The sequence below is a fragment of the Pongo abelii genome, chromosome 15, assembly GCF_028885655.2.
Source record: "Pongo abelii isolate AG06213 chromosome 15, NHGRI_mPonAbe1-v2.0_pri, whole genome shotgun sequence".
In the NCBI taxonomy this organism is placed as follows: domain Eukaryota; kingdom Metazoa; phylum Chordata; class Mammalia; order Primates; family Hominidae; genus Pongo; species Pongo abelii.
The window spans coordinates 75,378,196-75,399,595 of NC_072000.2; the positions used below are offsets into that span (position 1 = coordinate 75,378,196).

The 21,400-nt window shown below is 46.6% G+C and overlaps 1 long non-coding RNA gene across 1 annotated transcript in view; it reads right to left on the reverse strand.

The window, feature by feature from the left end:
* The window catches only part of LOC134760087 (uncharacterized), a 33,050-nt gene extending 13,953 nt beyond the window's left edge, over positions 1-19,097 (reverse strand). Inside the window, exons 1-2 of the long non-coding RNA XR_010136995.1 lie at positions 18,771-19,097; positions 13,523-13,736 (exon numbers count right to left, since the gene is read on the reverse strand). This is a non-coding gene — a long non-coding RNA (uncharacterized LOC134760087). The remainder of the gene's footprint in view (positions 1-13,522; positions 13,737-18,770) is intronic.
* Between the last annotated feature and the right edge of the window lie 2,303 nt (positions 19,098-21,400).

Consider the following 21,400-nt stretch of genomic DNA (forward strand, 5'->3'; position numbering starts at 1 on the left):
CGGCCTGCCCCACCCCCATCCTGTGCTGATAAAAACTCCAGACTCAATTGGTAGAGAGGAGAGATGCTGGACTTTGGAGAAGAGAGATGGCTTGACTTCAGGGAAGAGGTGACCAGACTTCAGGAAAGACTAACTGCCCTTTCCGTCCCCTCTCCAGCTCCCCTCTTGACTGAGAACCATTTCCATCACTCAAAAAAATTATCTGCCTTCACCATCCTTTAAGTATCTGTGCAACTGCATTCTTCTTGGACAAGAGCTTGGGAGCCACCAAGTGCAAGCACCCAAAAAGGCTGTCACACTGGCCCTTTGCCCTTGCTGGCGGAGGGCAGTTGCCCCACAAGACAAGGCAGGGAACCAACTGAGCTGTTAACACACAACCGTCTGCAGACTGTGTAGCTAAGAGAGCACTGTAACATTCCTTCTGGGGCTTTGGGGTCACAGGCACCCCCACACAGAGCCTGCTCCTGCTGGCACCCAGAGTGGTTGGCATAACACCTTTTCTCCTGGCTCACCTGCCCATGGCCACACAGCAAGACTCATGGAAACCATGAGCCACACTCACTCACTCACATGCTCCCTCCCACAAGGGGTTGAGTGCGGCAGGCTGAGTAAACGGGGAACCCCTGTTACAAGTCTGATGAAGGGGCTGAGAAAAATCCTGAATCACTAGTAATAGAATAATTATTTTCATTTTTTTCCTTACTCCAGCAAACACAAAAATTTTGGTTGACTTCCTTTTCCACCTGCGTCGGCCTCTCAGAGTGCAAGGATTACAGGCATGAGCCGCTGCACCCAGCCTGACTTCCTTTTGCAAGACTCCAAGCAGAACAACCCCATTTCTTCCATTATCAAATTCTTGCTTTTGTTATGCTTATACATCTGAGTTAGGTTCCAGCTTTCACATCCAACTCCTACCTCCGCCTAGCCACTTTAATTAGGTTACTGCAGCCCTTGTCCTTCCTGCTTTGTCTGGGGAGAATAGATCTTAACCTTAGGTGTCAAATTTACTAGTTTTAAGCCTTGGAAATTCCCTTCATCTTACAGTTCAAAGGATACCACTTTACAAGACCTCCTACTTTATTACATTTCTAACTAAGAATAATTTAATTATTTTTCCCAAATACACCATCAATTTGGGGCAGGAGGGGAATTACATCAAATAATTTTTTCTTATAACTTTTAAACTAGGAGCAAACAAATACTTAAAAGACATTAAAAGTAAAGTCTAATTTTTAAAAGAAAGTTTAGGCCAGATGCAGTGGCTCACACACAGACACGTATAATCCCAGTACTTTGGGAGGCCAAGGTGGGAAGATTGCTTGGGCTCAGGAGTTTGACACCAGCCTGGGAAACATTGCAAGACCTCATCTCTACAAAAAATTTTAAAAATTAGGTGAGCACGGTGGCATATACCTGTAGTCCCAGCTACTCAGATGGCTGAGTTAGGAGGATCACTGGAGCCCGGGAGTTCAAGACCAGGCTTGAGCAAGATAGGAAGACCCTGTCTCTAAAAAAAAAAAAAGAAGAAGAAGAAAAAATTGTTTTAAATTAGTTAGGTGTGGTAGCTTGTGCCTGTAGTACCAGCTTCTCAGGAAGCTGAGGTAGGAGGATCGCTTGGGCCTGGAAGGTCAAGGCTACAGTGAGCTATGATTGTGCCACTGCACTCCAGCCTGGATGACAGAGCAAGACGCTGTCTTAAAAAAAAAAAAGTGTTTGAAGAAGAAAAAGGAAGTTAAAGAATAGATTATGCAACACTGATCTCATCTGTCTTTGTTCTGTGCCTGGGAAGATAAGCTTATAATTGACATTATCAGTGCTAAATTGAACAGACTTTTCAGTTTTAGGAGCTAGACTGTAGACCTAAAGGGCATTTGCATTCAAAGGGAGTCCCTAAGGAAGTCATTGAAGGCTATTACAGTAATTCAGCTGCCAGGCAATGTTGGCCTGGACTAAGATGTTGACTGCAGTAGGTCAGGTTCTGTGGAAGCAGACTCTGAGCCTGATATTTTTGCAGAGGGAGTTTATTGGGGTAGAGTGCTTTTAAGAACAATGTGTGTGAAGGAGTAAAAGAAGCAAATAGGGCAGAGAAAGAAATTGCACTGCAATGCAGTTACAACAAAAGCTTTAGTCAAAATCCATGGGGAGGCCTGGAGCTAGATGGCCCTTCTAAGATGTCCTGGATTTTAAAAAGAGAGCTGAGGGTGATTCCTGGGAAGGGATCATTTCTGGAATCTAGGGGAACGATGACCTCCCTCCTGAAGTGGAATCTGGGCAGAACACCACAACATCCCCTTTGGTTCTTGCACTGCTCATCTCTGCATATCTCCCTCCCCTACTACCCTTTTGAGAGTTCCCCTTAGCCAGCACCTCTGCTAGTCAAGGTGGCTTACCTCATGGTGTGACCCAAGCTGCCTCATCCTTGAGAGTTCTGGACCTCTAGTCCCCATGCCCTGATTCTCAGGCAGTGTCTACTCTACATGGCTGACCGTCTTCCATTTAAATCGGGCAGGGGATTGCCATGAGACACCCTAGTGGATCACTTGGGTGCCAGATGTGTGCCCTCCTGCCTCCACTGTGTGACAGCCCCGCCTCCTCCTGGTGATCCTGGTGGGTTACCCCTGCCATGGTGGTAGCTTCTTTCCTTGCCTGCTTGTCTCTGCACAAGTGACTAAGTGACAGCGTAAATGGACCCAGGTTCAGCTGCTCACCATGCAAAAGCCAGACAGAGGGTTGGTGGGAGGAAAAGCAGGTTTAAATGGAGAGCCAGCAAACCAAGTGTCAGGCCTCTGAGCCTAAGCTAAGCCATCATATCCCCTGTGACCTGCATGTACACATCCAGATGGCCGGTTCCTGCCTTAACTGATGACATTCCACCACAAAAGAAGTGAAAATGGCCTGTTCCTGCCTTAACTAATGACATTGTCTTGTGAAATTCCTTCTCCTGGCTCATCCTGGCTCAAAAGCTCCCACTGAGCACCTTGTGACCCCCACTCTGCCCGCCAGAGAACAACCCCCCTTTGACTGTAATTTTCCTTTATCTACCCAAATCCTATAAAACGGCCCCACCCTTATCTCCCTTCGCTGACTCTCTTTTCGGACTCAGCCCACCTGCACCCAGGTGTTTAAAAGCTTTATTGCTCACACAAAGCCTATTTGGTTGTCTCTTCACATGGACACGCATGAAATTTGGTGCCGTGACTCGGATCGGGGGACCTCCCTTGGGAGATCAATCCCGTCCTCCTGCTCTTTGCTCTGTGAGAAAGGTCCACCTATGACCTCAAGTCCTCAGGCCGACCAGCCCAAGAAACATCTCACCAATTTCAAATCCAGTAAGCAGCCTCTTTTTTACTCTCTTCTCTAACCTCCCTCACTATCCCTCAACCTCTTTCTCCTTTCAATCTTGGCACCACACTTCAATCTCTCCCTTCTCTTAATTTCAATTCCTTTCATTTTCTGGTAGAGACAAAGGAGACATGTTTTATCCGTGGACCCAAAACTCCGGCGCCGGTCACGGACTGGGAAGGCAGCCTTCCCTTGGTGTTTAATCATTGCAGGGACGCCTCTCTGATTATTCACCCACGTTTCAAAGGTGTCAGACCACGCAAGGATGCTTGCCTTGGTCTTTCACCCTTAGCGGCAAGTCCCACTTTTCTAGGGGAGGGGCAAGTACCCCAACCCCTTCTCTCCGTGTCTCTACCCCTTCTCTGCCTTTCTGGGGGGGGGGGTAAGAAACCCCCAACCCCTTCTCCTTCACTCTTAGCAGCAAGTCCCGCTTTTCTGGAGGAAGGGCAAGTACCCCAACCCCTTCTCTCTGTGTCTCTACCCCTTCTCTGCCTTTCTGGGAGGCAAGAAACCCCCAACCCCTTCTCTGTCACTCTTAGCAAGTCTCGCTTTTCTGGGGGAGGGGCAAGTACCCCAACCTCATATCTCTGCACCCCGATCCCTTATTTCCACACTCTGACCTCTTATATCTCTGCGCCCCAATCCCTTATTTCCGTGCCCCAACCTCTTGTATCTCTGCACTCTGATCCCTTATTTCCACACCCTGACCTCATATCTCTGTGCTCCGACCCCTTTCCTGCTTTTCTGGAAGGTAAGAACCCCCAAACTGCTTCCCTCCGTGTCTCTACTCTCCCTTTTCTTTACTTGCCTCCTTCACTATAGGCAACCTTCCACCCTCCATTCCTCCTTCTTCTCCCTTAGCCTGTGTTCTTAAGAACATAAAACCTCTTCAACTCTCACCTGACCTAAAACCCAAATCCCTTATTTTCTTCTACAATGCCGCTTGACCCCAATACAAACTCGACAGTAGTTTTAAATGGCCAGAAAACGGCACTTTCGATTTCTCCATCCTACAAGACCTAAATAATTTTTGTCAAAAAATAGGCAAATGGTCTGAAGTGCCTGACGTCCAGGCATTCTTTTACACATCAGTCCCTCCCTAGTCTCTGTGCCCAGTGCAACTCGTCCCAAATCTTCCTTCTTTCCCTCCCGCCTGTCCCCTCAGTCCCAACCCCAAGCGTCACTGAGTCTTTCTAATCTTCCTTTTCTACAGACCAATCTGACCTCTCCCCTCCTCCCCAGGCTGCTCCTTGCCAGGCCGAGCTGGGTCCCAATTCTTCCTCAGCCTCCGCTCCTCCACCCTATAATCTTTTTATCACCTCCCCTCTGCACACCTGGTCCGGTTTACAGTTTCATTCTGTGAGTAGCCCTCCCCCACCTGCCCAGCAATTTCCTCTTAAAAAGGTGGCCGAAGCTAAAGGTATAGTCGAAATTAATGCTCCTTTTTCTTTATCAGACCTCTCCCAAATCTGTGAGTGTTTAAGCTCTTTCATCAAATATGAAAAACCCAGCCCAGTTCATGGCTCGTTCACCAGCAACCCTGAGACGCTTTACAGCCCTAGACCCTAAAAGGTCAAAAGGCCATCTTATTCTCAATATACATTTTATTACTCAATCTGCTCCTGACATTAAATAAAACTCCAAAAATTAAATTCAGGCCCTCAAACCCCACAACAGGACTTAATTAACCTCACCTTCAAGGTGTACAGTAATGGAGTAGAGGCAGCCAAGTAGCAATTTATTTCTGAGTTGCAATTCCTTGCCTCCACTGTGAGACAAACCCCAGCCACATCTCCAGCACACAAGAACTCCAAATGCCTGAATCACAGCTGCCAGGGGTTCCTCCAGAACCTCCTCCCCCAGGAGCTTGCTACAAGTGCCAGAAATCTGGCCACTAGGCCAAAGAATGCCCACAGCCCAGGATTCCTCCTAAGCCATGTCCCATCTGTGCAGGACCCCACTGAAAATTGGACTGTTCAACTCACCTGGCAGCCACTTCCAGAGCCCCTAGAACTCTAGCCCAAGGCTCTCTGACTGACTCCTTCCCAGATCTTCTCAGTTTAGCAGCTGAAGACTGACACTGCCCGATCACCTCAGAAGCCTACAAGACTATCACAGATGCTCTAGGTAACTCTCACAGTGGAAAGTAAGTCCGTCCCCTTCTTAATCAATACGGAGGCTACTCACTCCACATTACCTTATTTTCAAAGGCCTGTTTCCCTTGCTTCCATAACTGTTGTGCGTATTGACGTCCAGGCTTCTAAACCTCCTAAAACTCCCCAACTCTAGTGCCAACTTAGACAATACTCCTTTAAGCACTCCTTTTTAGTTATCCCCACCTGCCCAGTTCCCTTATTAGGCCAAGACACTTTAACTAAATTATCTGCTTCCCTGACTATTCCTGGACTATAGCCACACCTCATTGCTGCCTTTTTCCCCAGTTCAAAGCCTCCTTCACATCCTCCCCTTGTATCCCCCCACCTTAACCCACAAGTATAAGACACCTGTACTCCCTCCTTAGCGACCGATCATGCACCCCTTACCTTCTCATTAAAACCTAATCACTCTTACCCCACTCAATGCCAATATCCCATCCCACAGTATGCTTTGAAAGGACTAAAGCCTGTTATCACTTGCCTGTTACAGCATAGCCTTTTAAAGCCTATAAACTCTTCTTACCATTCCCCCATTTTAGCTGTCCTAAAACCAGACAAGGCTTACAAGTTAGTTCAGAATCTGCACCTTATCAACCAAATTGTCTTGCCTATCCACCCCATAGTGCCAAACCCATATACTCTCCTATCCTCAATACCTCCCTCTGCAACCCATTATTCTGTTCTGGATCTCAAATATGCTTTCTTTACTATTCCTTTGCACCCGTCATCCCAGCCTCTCTTCGCTTTCATTTAGACTGACCCTGACACCCATTAGGCTCAGCAAATTACCTGGGCTGTACTGCCGCAAGGCTTCGCAGACAGCCCCCATTACTTCAGTCAAGCCCAAATTTCATCCTCATCTGTTACCTATCTCGGCATAATTCTCATAAAAACACACGTGCTCTCCCTGCTGATCATGTCCAATTAATCTCCCAAACCTCAATCCCTTACAAAACAACAACTCCTTTCCTTCCTAGGCATGGTTAGTGCAGTCAGAATTCTTACACAAAAGCCAGGACCACACCCTGTAGCTTTTCTGTCCAAACAACTTGACCTTACTGTTTTAGCCTAGCCCTCATGTCTGCGTGCAGCGGCTGCCACTGCTTTAATAGTTTTAGAGGCCCTAAAAATCACAAACTATGCTCAACTCACTCTCTACATTTCTCATAACTTCCAAAATCTATTTTCTTCCTCATACCTGATGCATATACTTTCTGCTCCCCGGCTCCTTCAGCTGTACTCAGTCTTTGTTAAGTCCCACAATTATCATTGTTCCTGGCCCGGACTTCAATCTGGCCTCCCATATTATTCCTGATACCACACCATGACTGTATCTCTCTGATCCACCTGACATTCACCCCATTTCCCCATATTTCCTTCTTTCCTGTTCCTCACCCTGATCACACTTAGTTTATTGATGGCGGTTCCACCAGGCCTAATTGCCACACACCAGCAAAGGCAGGCTATGCTATAGTACAAGCCACTAGCCCGCCTCTTAGAATCTCTCATTTTCTTTCCATCGTGGAAATCTATCCTCAAGGAAATAACTTTTCAGTGTTCCATCTGGTATTCTACTACTCCTCAGGGATTATTCAGGCCCCCCCCCCTTCCCTACACATCAAGCTCAAGGATTTGCCCCCACCCAGGACTGGCAAATTAGCTTTACTCAACATGCCCTGAGTCAGATAACTAAAATACCTCTTAGTCTAGGTAGATACTTTCACTGGATAGGTACAGGCCTTTCCTACAAGGTCTGAGAAGGCTACCGCAGTCATTTCTTCCCTTCTGTCAGACATAATTCCTCAGTTTAGCCTTCCCACCTCTTAACAGTCTGATAACAGACCAACCTTTATTAGTCAAATCAGCCAAGCAGTTTTTCAGGCTCTTAGTATTCAGTGAAACCTTCATATCCCTTATAGTCCTCCGTCTTCAGGAAAAGTAGAACGGACTAAAAGTCTTTTAAAAACACACCTCACCAAGCTCAGCCACCAACTTAAAAAGGACTGGACAATACTTTTACCACTTTCCCTTCTCAGAAGTCAGACCTGTCCTCAGAATGCTACAAAGTACAGCCCATTTGAGCTCCTGTATAGATGCTCCTTTTTATTAGGCCCCAGTCTCATTCCAGACACCAGACCAACTTAAACTGTGCCCCCAAAAAACTTGTCATCCCTACTATCTTCTGTCTAGTCATACTCCTATTCACCGTTCTCAACTACTCATACATGCCCTGCTCTTGTTTACACTGCTGGTTTACACTGTTTCTCCAAGCCATCACAGCTGATATCTCCTAGTGCTATCCCCAAACTGCCACTCTTAAGTCTTGAAGTAAATAAATAATCTTTGCTGACAGGACTATGCTGAATCTCCTTAGGCACTCTAGATGTCCTAGGTCCTCCCAATTCTTAGACCTTTAATACCTGTTTTTCTCCTTCTCTTATTCCGTTTAGTTGTTCAATTCATACAAAACTGTATCCAGGCCATCACCAATAATTCTAAATGACAAATGTTTCTTCTAACAGTCCCACAATATCACCCCTTACCACAAAATCTTCCTTCAACTTAATCTCTCCCACTCTAAGTTCCCATGCCGCCCCTAATCCCGCTCGAAGCAGCCCTGAGAAACATCGCCCATTATCTCTCCATACCATCCCCCAAAATTTTCACTGTCCCAACACTTTACCACTATTTTGTTTTATTTTTCTTATTAATATAAGAAGACAGGAGTGTCAGGCCTCTGAGCCCAAGCTAAGCCATCATATCCCGTGACCTGCATGTACACATCCAGATGGCCGGTTCCTGCCTTAACTGATGACATTCCGCCACAAAAGAAGTGAAAATGGCCTGTTCCTGCCTTAACTGATGACATTGTCTTGTGAAATTCCTTCTCCTGGCTCATCCTGGCCCCACCCTTATCTGGCTCATCTTGGCCCCACCCTTATCTCCCTTTGCTGACTCTCTTTTCAGACTCAGCCTGCCTGCACCCAGGTGATTAAAAGCTTTATTGCTCACACAAAGCCTGTTTAGTGGTCTCTTCACACGGACGCGCATGAAGCCAAGAAGATGATGAACTAGTTTTCTGAAGTACCAACTTAAATTTTAAATTTTTATAGTCCTTTGGGTATATACCCAGTAATGGGATGGCTGGGTCAAATGGTATTTCTAGTTCTAGATCCCTGAGGAATCGCCACACTGACTTCCACAAGGGTTGAACTAGTTTACAGTCCCACCAACAGTGTAAAAGTGTTCCTATTTCTCCACATCCTCTCCAGCACCTGTTGTTTCCTGACTTTTTAATGATTGCCATTCTAACTGGTGTGAGATGGTATCTCATTGTGGTTTTGATTTGCATTTCTCTGGGTATATGCCCAAAGGACTATAAATCATGCTGCTATAAAGACACATGCACACGTATGTTTATTGCGGCACTATTCACAATAGCAAAGACTTGGAACCAACCAAATGTCCAACAATGATAGACTGGATTAAGAAAATGTGGCACATATACACCATGGAATACTATGCAGCCATAAAAAATGATGAGTTCATGTCCTTTGTAGGGACGTGGATGAAATTGGAAATCATCATTCTCAGTAAACTATTGCAAGGACAAAAAACCAAATACTGCATGTTCTCACTCATAGATGGGAATTGAACAATGAGAACACATGGACACAGGAAGGGGAACATCACACTCTGGGGACTGTTATGGGGTGGGGGGAGAGGGGAGGGATAGCATTAGGAGATATACCTAATGCTAAATGACGAGTTAATGGGTGCAGCACGCCAGCATGGCACATGTATACATATGTAACTAACCTGCACATTGTGCATATGTACCCTAAAACTTAAAGTATAATAATAATAATAAAAATTTTTAAATTTTACCATAGGGCTTTGAAAGGGAAACTTGGTATGGGAGACAGGCAGGAGGAGCGCAGGGCGTAGAATCTGTGTGTCTTGTTCGAAGGGCCTTCTTAGATCATCACTTTTCTCAATATCTAGTTGGCACTGTCTTAACCCACCCGCCCTCCACCTGTTCGTGACTCCCCTTAAGCAGGAGAATTCCACAACGGAAGCTCCATGCCTGGTTTGTTTCAAGATTAGCCTCCAGGGTTTCTTAAGCAAAAGCATAATTAGACAAGCATGCACTGTCAGAGGGGAGTGCCTACAGAGGGAAGGAATGAAGAGGTGAGAGGGGAGGGAAGGAAGAAGAAAATGGGCACTTTTTAAAACTGAGGTTCCTGGTTACAAACTCCCCCACTGTCAAATTGTATTCCATCTCTGTGGAATAGGGATGGTGTATTCATTCTGGCTAGTTCCTGCTGAAAAACAGCATAGTTAGGGGTCCATGGAATGGAACCTGTCTTCCTGGAGTCGAAAGTATTCATGAGTCCCTGGGCTTACAGAAGAGATCTGCTGGAGCATCATAGTGGGTGTGTAACAGCAATACAGCCCACAGCAGAAGAATAAACTTATCCCAATAATCATGGCTAAAGTTGTCAGAGGCATTTGAACCAGAGAAACTCGATTTTGAATAGGGGCTGTGTAAAATAAGGCTGAGACCTACTGGGCTGCATTCCCAGGAGGTTAGGCATTCTTAGTCACAGGATGAGACAGGAGGTCAGCACAAGATACAGGTCATAAAGACCTTGCCGATAAAACAGGATGTGGTAAAGAAGCCGGCCGAAACCCACCAAAACCAAGACGGCAGTGAAAGTGACCTCTAGTAGTCCTCACTGCTCATTATACGCTAATTATAATGCATTAGCATGCTAAAAGACACTCCCACCAGCCATGACAGTTTACAAATGCCATGGCAATGTTTGAAAGTTACCCTATATAGTGTAAAAAGGGGAGGGATCCTCAGTTCCAGAAAGTCTCCGCCCCTTTCTCGGAAAACTTATGAATAATCCACCCTTTGTTTAGCATATAATCAAGAAATAACTGTAAGTATACTCAGTTGAGCAGCCCATGCTGCTGCTCTGCCTATGAAGTGGCCATTCTTTTATTCCTTTACTTTCTTCCTAAACTTGCTTTCACTTTATGGACTTGCCCTGAATTCTTTCTTGTGCAAGGTCCAAGAACCTTCTCTTGGGGTCTGGATCAAGACGACTTTCTGGTAACAAAATTATGAGCAACCTTTTTTTTTCTTCACCAGGAGGGGCCTGTTCTAGATCATGAAGAGGGCCATTGATTTAAGGACATTGTGGGATCAGACGTAGCATTAATTTGCTTGTGCATGTCTTGCAGGGTTGAGGATGTATTTCCAGAGTTATCTGGAATGTACACACAGCATTCAGTCTTAATTATAGTGCACATTCCCCACTGTCAATTGTACCCAGAGCTTCTGTGGGGATAAGATGACAGGTTAGCTAAACATATATATGTGACAGGTTATAGGAGGAGCTATTAATATGCATCAAGGTGAATTCATGACGTGTATCAAACAAATATGCATGTAACATGAACATGACCCATGTTCCATTTGGGGTGGAGACTTAACATTTAAATCTGTTACAATTAGGCCCTATATGTCAAAAGTTCTTTTCAGCTGGGCGCAGTGGCTCACACCTGTAATCCCAGCACTTTGGGAGGCCGAGGCGAGCGGATCACGAGATCAGATCGAGACCATCCTGGCTAACACGGTGAAACCCCGTCTCTACTAAAAAATACAAAAAAATTAGCTGGGCCTGGTGGCGGGCGCCTGTAGTCCCTGCTACTTGGGAGGCTGAGGCAGGAGAATGGCATGAATCCAGGAGGCGGAGGTTGCAGTGAGCCGAGATTGTGCACTGCACTCTAGCCTGGGTGACAGAGCAAGATTCCGTCTCAAAAAAAAAAAAAATTATTTTCAGGACACAAAGGTGTACAAGTGCACAATTTCTCTCAACAGGCCAGAACTAGTACATAGTCATGATCTCTTATCAGGACAAAGTTACTAAAATCAGTCTCTTGTCTAATTAAAGCTGTAGTTATGGCTAGCAGAGCAGGGGCTAGGGGTCAGTTCGTATCTAATGGGGTGCCATGTTTGTAACCAGACCCAGGTATGGCTGCTCACCACTTGAAAGCCAAACATGAGAAGTGGGGGTGGTGGAAGGAAAAATAACCAAATTGTAAAGACCAGCTCCACAAGCCTGCTAGCACTTGATTAAAGCCAACTTTTCCTTCCATCAACTCTCACCTCTCATGCCTGGCTTTCTAGCAGTGAGCAGCTGAACCTGGGTCCAGTTACAACAGCAATAGCTTAAAGTTGAATGGGACTCTTGCTGTCTCTCCCGATGGAAGTTTTTCCCTTGTGGAAACCAGGATCTTTAGACCCACACAGTCTAAAGTTGCAAGAGTAAGAAGAGCAAATTCTCCAAGTGAGTCACTGGTAAAGATGGTAAGTGGGGCCACTTCTGTTTCTACTTATTGGTTCTCAGTTTCATGAATTCCACCCATTTGGGGCCACATAACCACAATAGTAGTCATTGATTTAGGGTGTACCCCACATCCTAAGCAATGCTACCCCATCCTCAAAGAATATTATTTACAAACTGGAATCTCAGCTGTACTTTTAAAGGACCATCCAATTGCACTATCAAGTCACCAGCTTCTACAGTATTTGATAGGATCAGTGGGTCCCATGGTTATGTATTTGGTGAATCAGACACATTATAAATCCTTGATGATACTATTGGCTGAAGCTATGCAAGCAGAAAAGGCAAAACCCATACCTAGAACATGTGTCAATTCTAGTCAAGATAAACAACTGCTGCCATCTAGAGTGGAAGGGGCTCAGCGTGAACAACCAGCCATCAGAGGGGTGGCTGCCCTCCTTAAGGGATGGGTATTGTATCGGGGCTCAGCCTTGCTTTCTGTTGCACTCAGGTTAAATATTTGGCAGCATCAGTAAGTAGCTAGATCACTCTTGGTGAATGGAATCTTTTTACACATTTTCCATGCTGCCACCATAGCTATTCCTCTCATGCACCCAATTTTGCTAGCACAGGAGTGGCCATTGAATAAGATGGCTGATGTCAACTAGACTGCTATTTGGTTGGACTACTACCAATGATTTGGACTACTTGGTTGTTGAGTGCCTCCTCCACAGCAGATGCTCTCTGGTAAGCGTTAACTTGCACTCAAAAATCTTTACATTCCATGCCCACTCCTAGAGAGCCGTCCATGTGCCTCTACCCCTGTCCCCAGTCTTTTCTTTCTCCTAGGCCCCTGACCAACTAGCCAAGCCATTTGCTATTCCCGTGACTCCATGTGTTTTTCTGGCCTCTGTTCTCTTTCCACATAAAGTGGATGACCTAATAGCCTGACGTTTGCCTCGCAATGATTTCCCTCATTACTGTCCTAGAGGACCACCAGCACGGGGCTGTATGGCTGCAGCAGTCCGTTAATGGTTTGCATATACATATTGAACCAACTCATCTTGAGCCAAACTTGGCTTTTTTCCTCCTCCATCAGTTGGTTATAAGGGATTCACCCCTCACGCCATTGGCCATCTGCATGAGCTGAGGAAAAGTTATTCTGTAACAGTAGTGAATGACATGGGAGGGTCTGCACCACCTGCTCATACAGTCTGCGTAGGCCCTCTGTACCACTTCAGTCTTAGGATGGATTCCTACTAGGCCCCCTCAGACACGTGGCTGAGTGTCTGACAAGTTGTGTGATCAAATAATCTTTACCAAACCCCAGGGGCAAACCAGGAGCTGTTTCTAAATAGTATGTAGTTCTCTGTTGCAAATATATAAACTGTAGCATATAGTTCTCTGTTGCCTTACTTCAGAACCCTATGGGTCTACATTGTGATTCTCCAGTTAGGTTTACCATAAACTCTATGTAGCATTTTTTCTCAATCACAGATAATTTGAATACCAGATTGTATGGATCAAGTGACATGGCTGCTCATATCACACCCTGGACTGGCTGTGGAGCTATTTTCTCCCCTGGGTCCCACTCAATGTTGGTAGCTTTCCATGTGTCTTGGCAAATGGGCCAGAATAATGTTCCCATGAATGGACTATACTGACCTCAGAACCCAGGTTGATTGTATAGGACATGCGATTCCTTTTGAGTCCTTTAATTTGAAGGCAATGTCCCAGCAGGCTCCTGAATCTTGATAGGGTTTATCTCCCACCAGACTTCCCAATTCTTGCTCATCCAGTCTGACTGACATAATGTCATCAATGTCATGGATTAATGTAATCCTCTGCAGCATGTCCAGAAGGTTCAGCTTTCTTCAGACTATATTTTGACAGAGGGCAGAGAATTAACATAACCTTGGGGCAAGCCTACAAATGCATAGGGTTATTCACCTCACGAATGCAAACTACTTCTGGTCCTCATTTTCTACAGGGGTGGATAAGAATACACTTGCCAGACTGGCTGTATGCCACGTACCTGATACACTGTTAATTTGCTCTAGGAAAGATACCACATTTGTATGCTTTTTGCAGGGCCTGACTGAAACCCACCTTTGCAAAAATTATAACTGAGGAAATTATGACAGTGAAAGAGATCAGACCCAACTGACTCCATCTTGCTTCTAACCTTTAAGCTGTCCTTGTTCATTCCTGGGCATAGACCAAGCTAATCTTGGGAAGGAATCTGGTTTATGATTTGACTCTGAAACAAAATTGATACTAGCCTTTTCCCTAAAAAACCTACTTCTTGCCTAGGGACCAGTCTGCCTTTATCGGACTAACAAACCAGCTACAAGATTAGAAATTACGGTTTAGGGGTCATGCAGCCTCTGGCTGCGAGAGTCTGAGCCTCCCCAAATTGCTCCTGAGGATAACATCACTATTGTAAAACCTAAGATCAGTTCTTGAGATATTTGGCAGACCCTGTGCTCCCTGGATCAGCTGACATCACCCAGACCAGTAATCTGGCTCAGCCATTTCTGCCATCCCACCCAGAAACAGAAGACAGCAGGAAAAACTTACTTCCACCCCTATGATTACATCTCCAACCTGACCAATCAGCACTCCCCACTTCCTGAGACCCTACCTACCAAATTGTCTTAGAAAACTCTCATCCCCAAATGCTCGGAGAGACTGATTTGAGTAATAATAAAACTCCAGTCTCCCGCACAGCCGGCTCTGTGTGAATTACTCTTTCTCTGTTGTGATTGCTGTCTTGATAAATCAGCTCCGTCTAGGCAGCGGGCAACGTGAACCTGTTGGGCAGTTGGATGACTAGTGAATCAGTTGGAATATGGAGGCCACCAACCCTGTCCTTTATGTCTCTTCTAGTCCCCACAGGATATATTAATAGTATAGTTCGTGATTTACCATCTTGACTGGAAGTAGGGAGAAATTTCATGGATTTCTACTTGGCCTTCCTCAATGTGGTTGACTAACTAGTTGGTTCACCTAACTGCCAAATATGTCCATTCTGCTTATATGCTTAAGGAAATGGGAAATAACCACGGGACAGTTCTATGACCCAGCGAGCCCACCGTGAGACCTGCACCAGGACTTTCTTAGCTGGTCCCCGTATGGCCTCCTCACCCTCTATTCTCCCTGGAGGTGGCTTGGGTGTCCAATATCAATTAGCTCAGGCCTTGTGTCTGTGTCCAACCAGTCCTCAAAGTTTCTGGATATTGCCCTTGGCCCATAGGTCCTGTGGGGAAGGCTAAATAAAGGTAATCATACCATATACATTGCTGTGGCATTGCAAGGTTCTGCTGAGGGCCCAGCTCTTCTTTCAGCTACCAAGTTCTAGGTCTGAAAACTGGCCCAGGTCCAGAAACTAGACAACAGACTGTGACTTTTTATGAGAGTGCCTCCCTCAGCCTCCTTGATTGTGTAGATTGAGTGAGACCCTTGGTGGCTGCCCACATATCTTGACCTTCAGAATGCCATGTTCTATTAACAACTGTCACATTCTGCCTGGGCCAGGCTGCTCTGGCTGCCACTCCAACCTTGTTCCTTATTACAGTAATTACATACACCTGGTTTCTGATGCCACATGCTTCCTGGCCTCTGTTAATTTGAAACCCCATCATCCTGTGGCTATAAGGAAAGCTAGTTCTACAAGAGCATCTGCTAGTCTCAGCCCTGGTCTACAAAGGACGGCCACCACTGAGCTTCTTCAATAATGCTGGTGCCCTTCTCATCAACATATTTTTTATCACTTTGCTAGTCAAAGTATTCTTTCTAGGCCTCCATCCCATGGAATGTAATTGGCTGGTGGGTTTTCTCACCTTATATAAAATGCCTGTGTTATCAAGCCCACTTTTCTGGGCCTTTGGTCCCTTTCTCTATCACTTGCCATGGCAATTCTGGCATTTCTACTTCACTTAGTATGGGCTAGTGCTTTTTCCCAGCTTCTAGGAATCAACCTAGCAGCATATTTGCATATAGGAGCTTTGACAGTGACACGGGAGAGTTCTCTGACCCCCCTTGCAGGACGTGCAATAGGGGTGTGGCTTGTCTGTTTGGCCACAGCCGCTGCTCAAACCCCTTATGGGAGGGAGAGCACACAGACAGGCAGGTTCAGGAGCTGGGGTGAGTGCTTCTGGGCTGTGGCCCCACAGCAGCATCTAGGGGTGGGCGCCTGCGACCCCTGAAGCCCAAGTGGGCAAGTGTTACAGTGTGCTCTTTTAGCTTTGCCATCCACCAATGGCTTAAGTGTTAAACAGCTTAGTAGACTCTCTGCCTTTTCACAAGGGCAGAGGGCCAGTGTGACAGCTTTCTGTATCTTGAGCTCTTGTCCAGTGTCCTGAAAGAATCAGGTGACACACAGACTTGGAGGATGGTGAATGCAGGGGTTTTATTGGGTGGTGGAGGTGGCTGTCAGTGGGATGGATGGGGAGCTGGAAAGGGGATGAAGTAAGAAGGTGATCTTCTCCTGGAGTTTGGCTGTCCTGAGGCTGATTTCCTCTCCAACTGTCCCCAGCTGAACTCCTCCCAATGTTCCTTCTCTTCTCTCCTTCTCTGCTGCTCTTCTGTTCATCTGCTCATCTACTCCTGGAGCTGGGGGTTTGGGGTTTATATGGGTACAAGATAAACGGGTGTGGCAGGCCAAAAGGCAACCTTTGAACGTGAAAACAGGAATGCCTGTTCCCATTTAGGGCCATGGGTATCCAGGCTTGAGGGTGGGACCTTTGCCGGGGAACTGCCCTCTTCTACCCAGTATTTCCGTCTCCTGTCCATATCAACAGGATATTCATCTTGTATCATAGAAGAATGTCCTCATATTAATAAACTCTCTATTATCCAACTTTATATTCTATTTCTCTAGATTCAGTGCCCTCCAGATCCCATCCCATATATATCCTCTCTGCTTCTGCCAGTACATGCTGGCTAGGCCCTATAGCTTCTTTGATGTATAGTCTCCTTCTCCCTCAGGGGCCCCAGTACATTCCTGGCCTGGTTGTGTTCTGGCTTGACTGTAGCTTTTAGCCACGCAGGGAGGTGGGGGTAAGTTATGAAAGGTATGAGGAGTCTTTGAGTTGTCTTCAAGTAGGGGGGTATGGGTCACATCTGCAGGCCAGTGTTTGGAGGACCTGGGGTTTCAAGAACCTCAAGTTGAACTGTGATGCAGTTATGACAGAGGCTTCAGCCAGTCTCACAGATAGCTCTAGAGCTGCCATGATTCCCATCTCAAGTCTCCCTCCCAGCTGGGGCCTTGGCATAGTGGACTCATCTAAACTGAGAGTCCAGTCTTCTCTGGAGCTCCATTCCCTTCTGAGCCTCAGCTGCTTCTGCCCTCTAGTTGAAGATGAGGATCTCTTTATATGCTACCAAGGAGGCCTGTTGGACTTTGACACTTTGTCCTCAGCAAAGAGTAACTGCCCTCGGCCTTTTGCTGTCTTTCTCCAGTGCAACCATAGCCCTCAACCTGTGAGGAGTGAAGGAAGCACTTTGGGCAGAGGGAGAAGCTGAACTGCAATGCAGTCACCATAGAGGCCTCAGCCAATCCCACAGGAAGTTCTGGGTCTCTGATGGTCCTTCAGAGTTGTCTGGATTTGAGGTACAGGGGCTGGGGCCACCCCGCCAACATTGATTAGTTATGGGATGTGGGCTACCCCCAGGAGGAGATTTAACCTTGGGTGAATCAGTTTCCTTTGGATGGAGGGAAATCCCTGGGGAGGGACTTAACTTTGTGCAGTCAAGGGGAATGAGCATCTCATCATAAACGAAAATTTCAGTGGCCGAATGGCACATGGCATGCATTACATTGACACTGGGAATAAAGAGAGGGGGCTAGGGATAGGAAAATGATTTCTGGAAGAAGAATTGACAGGCTATGCTGACCACAGAGCATCTGAATGAAGATAAGGTTCTTTCATTCAAGAAACATTTAATACCTTCCCTAGGCTCAGCCCTAAGTTAGATGCAGGTTGTGGACTTGAATGGTTCTTCACCTCAGGGAGCTCAAATTGGAAGCCATATGCCAAAGAAAGAGTGGAGACAGTGCCAAGATCTCAATATGCTGCAATGTGAATGGGAGGATGTGGCTAAAAAGACAACACAATCCTTTGTTGTGATGGAGCTTTTCATGAGCTCTGGAGCTCACGTTTTTCCTCTCTCTAGAAACACCCAAATCCTTGGCTCAAAACGAGACAACTTCTTCCTTGAGGACTTTGAAGTATAGTACTAGCATCAGTGCCTACCCTGCTTCTTGTACCTTCCCCTTACCAATAATCACACACACGCGCACACACACACACACACACACGCACACTCACTCTCACACACACTCACACACACTCTCTCACACACACACACTCACACAGTGAATTGCACTACGTGAGGACTAGAGATGCAAATAGGGACAGTTGAGAGAATCCCATCGTAGGGAGTGCTTCCAGCCTCACACATGACAGCAATGTGCCCAGGAGTGACTTTTCTTTCTGTTCGTGAAGGAAATGAGCACCCCAGAGTCAGGAAGGCTCCCAAATCTCTGCAAATCAAGTCCTAGGACAAGAACAGCAGGGGCTCCGCCTCTCTGGTGCACCTTACGTGAACGGCCACAAGATGGCAGTAGGAGCTCAGCCGACGCTGGCGAGAGACTGAGGGTGGGGTGCTGGGGTCAGGGGAATGGAAAAGTGACCCCCAAGACATGCACGCATCCCAAAAGAGAGGTGAGGAAGGACAAATCAATGGATGAAAGGCTCTTGGGACCTGTTTAAGCCAGGAGTTTGCACACTACTGGCAACTGGCCGTTTCTCGTGCACACATCTATGCATGACTCCTATACTTCTGTGCATTTGCCACATGTAAGTTCTTTCTCCTGGTTAAATATGACCCCTGCCACCCTAAACCTTACCATCACAATCGCCGGTGGAAATATCGGGGGTGTTGCAGAATCTGTGTGCCAAGTGCACTGACTCTCACAAGAGGCTGCACGCGGGGCTGTAAGGATGGCTCTGGATGTGCCTTCGGCCACCAGCCTGTTCCTCTCAGGGGACAGCGAGGTGAGGGCAGCCTCTAGAGAACAAAGGGCAAACTACCCTGCTTCCATCCGCACATAGGGGGACCGCTGACGGCGACAAGGTGACTGCGCTGCAGCGAAGGACGCCTAGCGTCCGGTGTTCTAATAAGGTGACTGCGCTGCAGCGAAGGACGCCTAGCGTCCGGTGTTCTAATATGCCACAACGATCGTTTGCGTCCTGGGTTACGAGGACATCGCGGGCAGCCAGCCTCTCGGTGTAGGGGCCTCAGTGCTGCTGCCGACACACGCTCAGGTGAGGGATGTGTGCACACACCCAATCTTAGTGAGGACAACAGATAGAAATTACGAGGGAGATTTTTTTTTTCTTTTTTTGGAGACAAGAGCCTCACTCTGTCGCCCAGGCCGGTGTGTAGTAATGCAGTCTCAGCTCACTGCAGCCTCTGCCTCCTGGGTTCAAGCGATTCTCCTGCCTCAGCCTTCGGAGTAGCTGGGACTACAGGCCTGCGCCACCACGCCGGGCTAATTTTTGTATTTTTTAGTAGAGGGGGTTCCGCCATGTTGGCCAGGCTGGTCTTGAACTCCTGACCTCAGGTGATCTGCCCGCCTTGGCCTCCCAAAGTGCTGGGATTGCAGACGTGAGCCACTGCCTCTGGCCTCTGCACCAGGTACTTTACACTGGAACTTCTCAACTTCGGCATCCTGGGTGGGACAGGTCTTTGGTGTGTTGATGTGCAGCACTGTCCCGTCCATATCCCTGGCCTCTACCCTCCAGATGCCAATAGCACCAACCAGCCTTCTACAAGTTGTGGTAACCAACTTTTGTCAAATTGTGGCAGGCCAGGTCTCACTAACACAGGCCTCCATAACAACTGTTTCACTACTGACTGAGTGGTTAAGTTAAACATTAAAAGCTAAAAAAAAGCCAGTGCCCTTATACAAAGGCTGGAATGTAGCAGAAGCCCACCAAGAGTCTTGCCTAGGCCTTAAAGCATGACCAAATAATGAAATTCTTAACAAGACCCTTTTAGGATTAGATGAGTTTTATTGGGGGTCTGAAGAAACTCACCAGGCCTCCACAAATAAGTTTATTGGGGGTCTAAAGGAACTCCCCAAACCTCCGTGATTTAACAGGAGACAAGATAAGGCTAATCACCCCACCACTTGGACCCATTTAGATTAAGCAAATTTACTGAGGCCCCAGAGGAAGGTCTTCAGCACTGAGACCTTGGTTATAGATTAAAAGAAGTTAATCACTTATGTCTTTAAATGAATGCACACTTACATGTAGACATACAGCTTAGAAGGTATATAAGCTCTGGAAAACTTTGTAATTTTGAGTTGGTCTGGCGATAATTTCCAGGCCTTCTCCCTGTAACCGACTGCAGAAAATAAAACCTCTCTTCCTCCCCAGTTCATCTGCATCTCGTTATTAGGTGGCGAGAAATAGCATACTGACCCTCAGTTTGGTCCGGGAACAAAATGTCCCCTGGGGGGCAGAGTGGAGGGGAAAAAAGCTCCCTGGTAGAGAACCAGTGAATTAACTCAATTAACTCATTTAATCCTAGAACAACCCTGAGGTGGGTAATATTTCTCCTTACTTATTTATTTTTAAAAATTGTGGTGAAACACACATACACAAAATTTACCATCGTAACCATTTTTAAGTGTGTAGTTCAGTGGCATTAAGTACATTCATACTGTTGTGCATCCATCTTCCCATCCATCTCCAGAACTCTTCATCTTGCGAAACTGAAACTATGCTCATTAAGCAAGAACTTCCCATTCCCCTCTTCCTCCAGCCCCTGGCAGCCACCGTCCTACTTTCCATTTTATTTATTTATTTATTTTTTGAGACGGAGTCTTGCTCTTGTTGCCCAGGCTGGAGTGCAATGGTGCAATCTTGGCTTACTGCAACCTCCACCTCCCGGGTTCAAGTGACTCTCGTGCCTCAGTCTCCCGAGTAGCTGGGATTACAGGTGCACACCACCACGCCTGGCTAATTTTTGTATTTTTTTAATAGAGACAGGATTTTTTCATGTTGGCCAGGCTGGTCTTGAACGCCTGACCTGCACCATTCTACTTTCTATCTCTACGAATTTGACAGCTCCAAGTACCTCATCTAAGAGGAATCATACAGTGTTTGCCCTTGGACTCAGCGTGATGTCTTCAGAGTTCATCCATGTTGCAGTACGTGTCCAGATTCTCTTCCTCTGAGGCTGAATAGTATTCCATGTATGTCTAGGCCACACTTTATTTATGCATTTCTTAGTGGATGAACACTTGGTTTGCTTCCACCTTTCAGCTTTTGTCAATGATGCTGCTATTAGTACTCCCTTTTGACGGATGAGAAAACTGAGGCACAAGAGGTGAAGTAACTTGCTGTAAGTTCCCCAGCTAGTGAGTAGCGCACCTAGATTCCAGCCAAGCAGTTGGCTTCAGAAGCTGCTGCTGAGACCTCCTCACTGCACACAGCCAGGCACCCACCCAGGCACCCACCCCCTTCC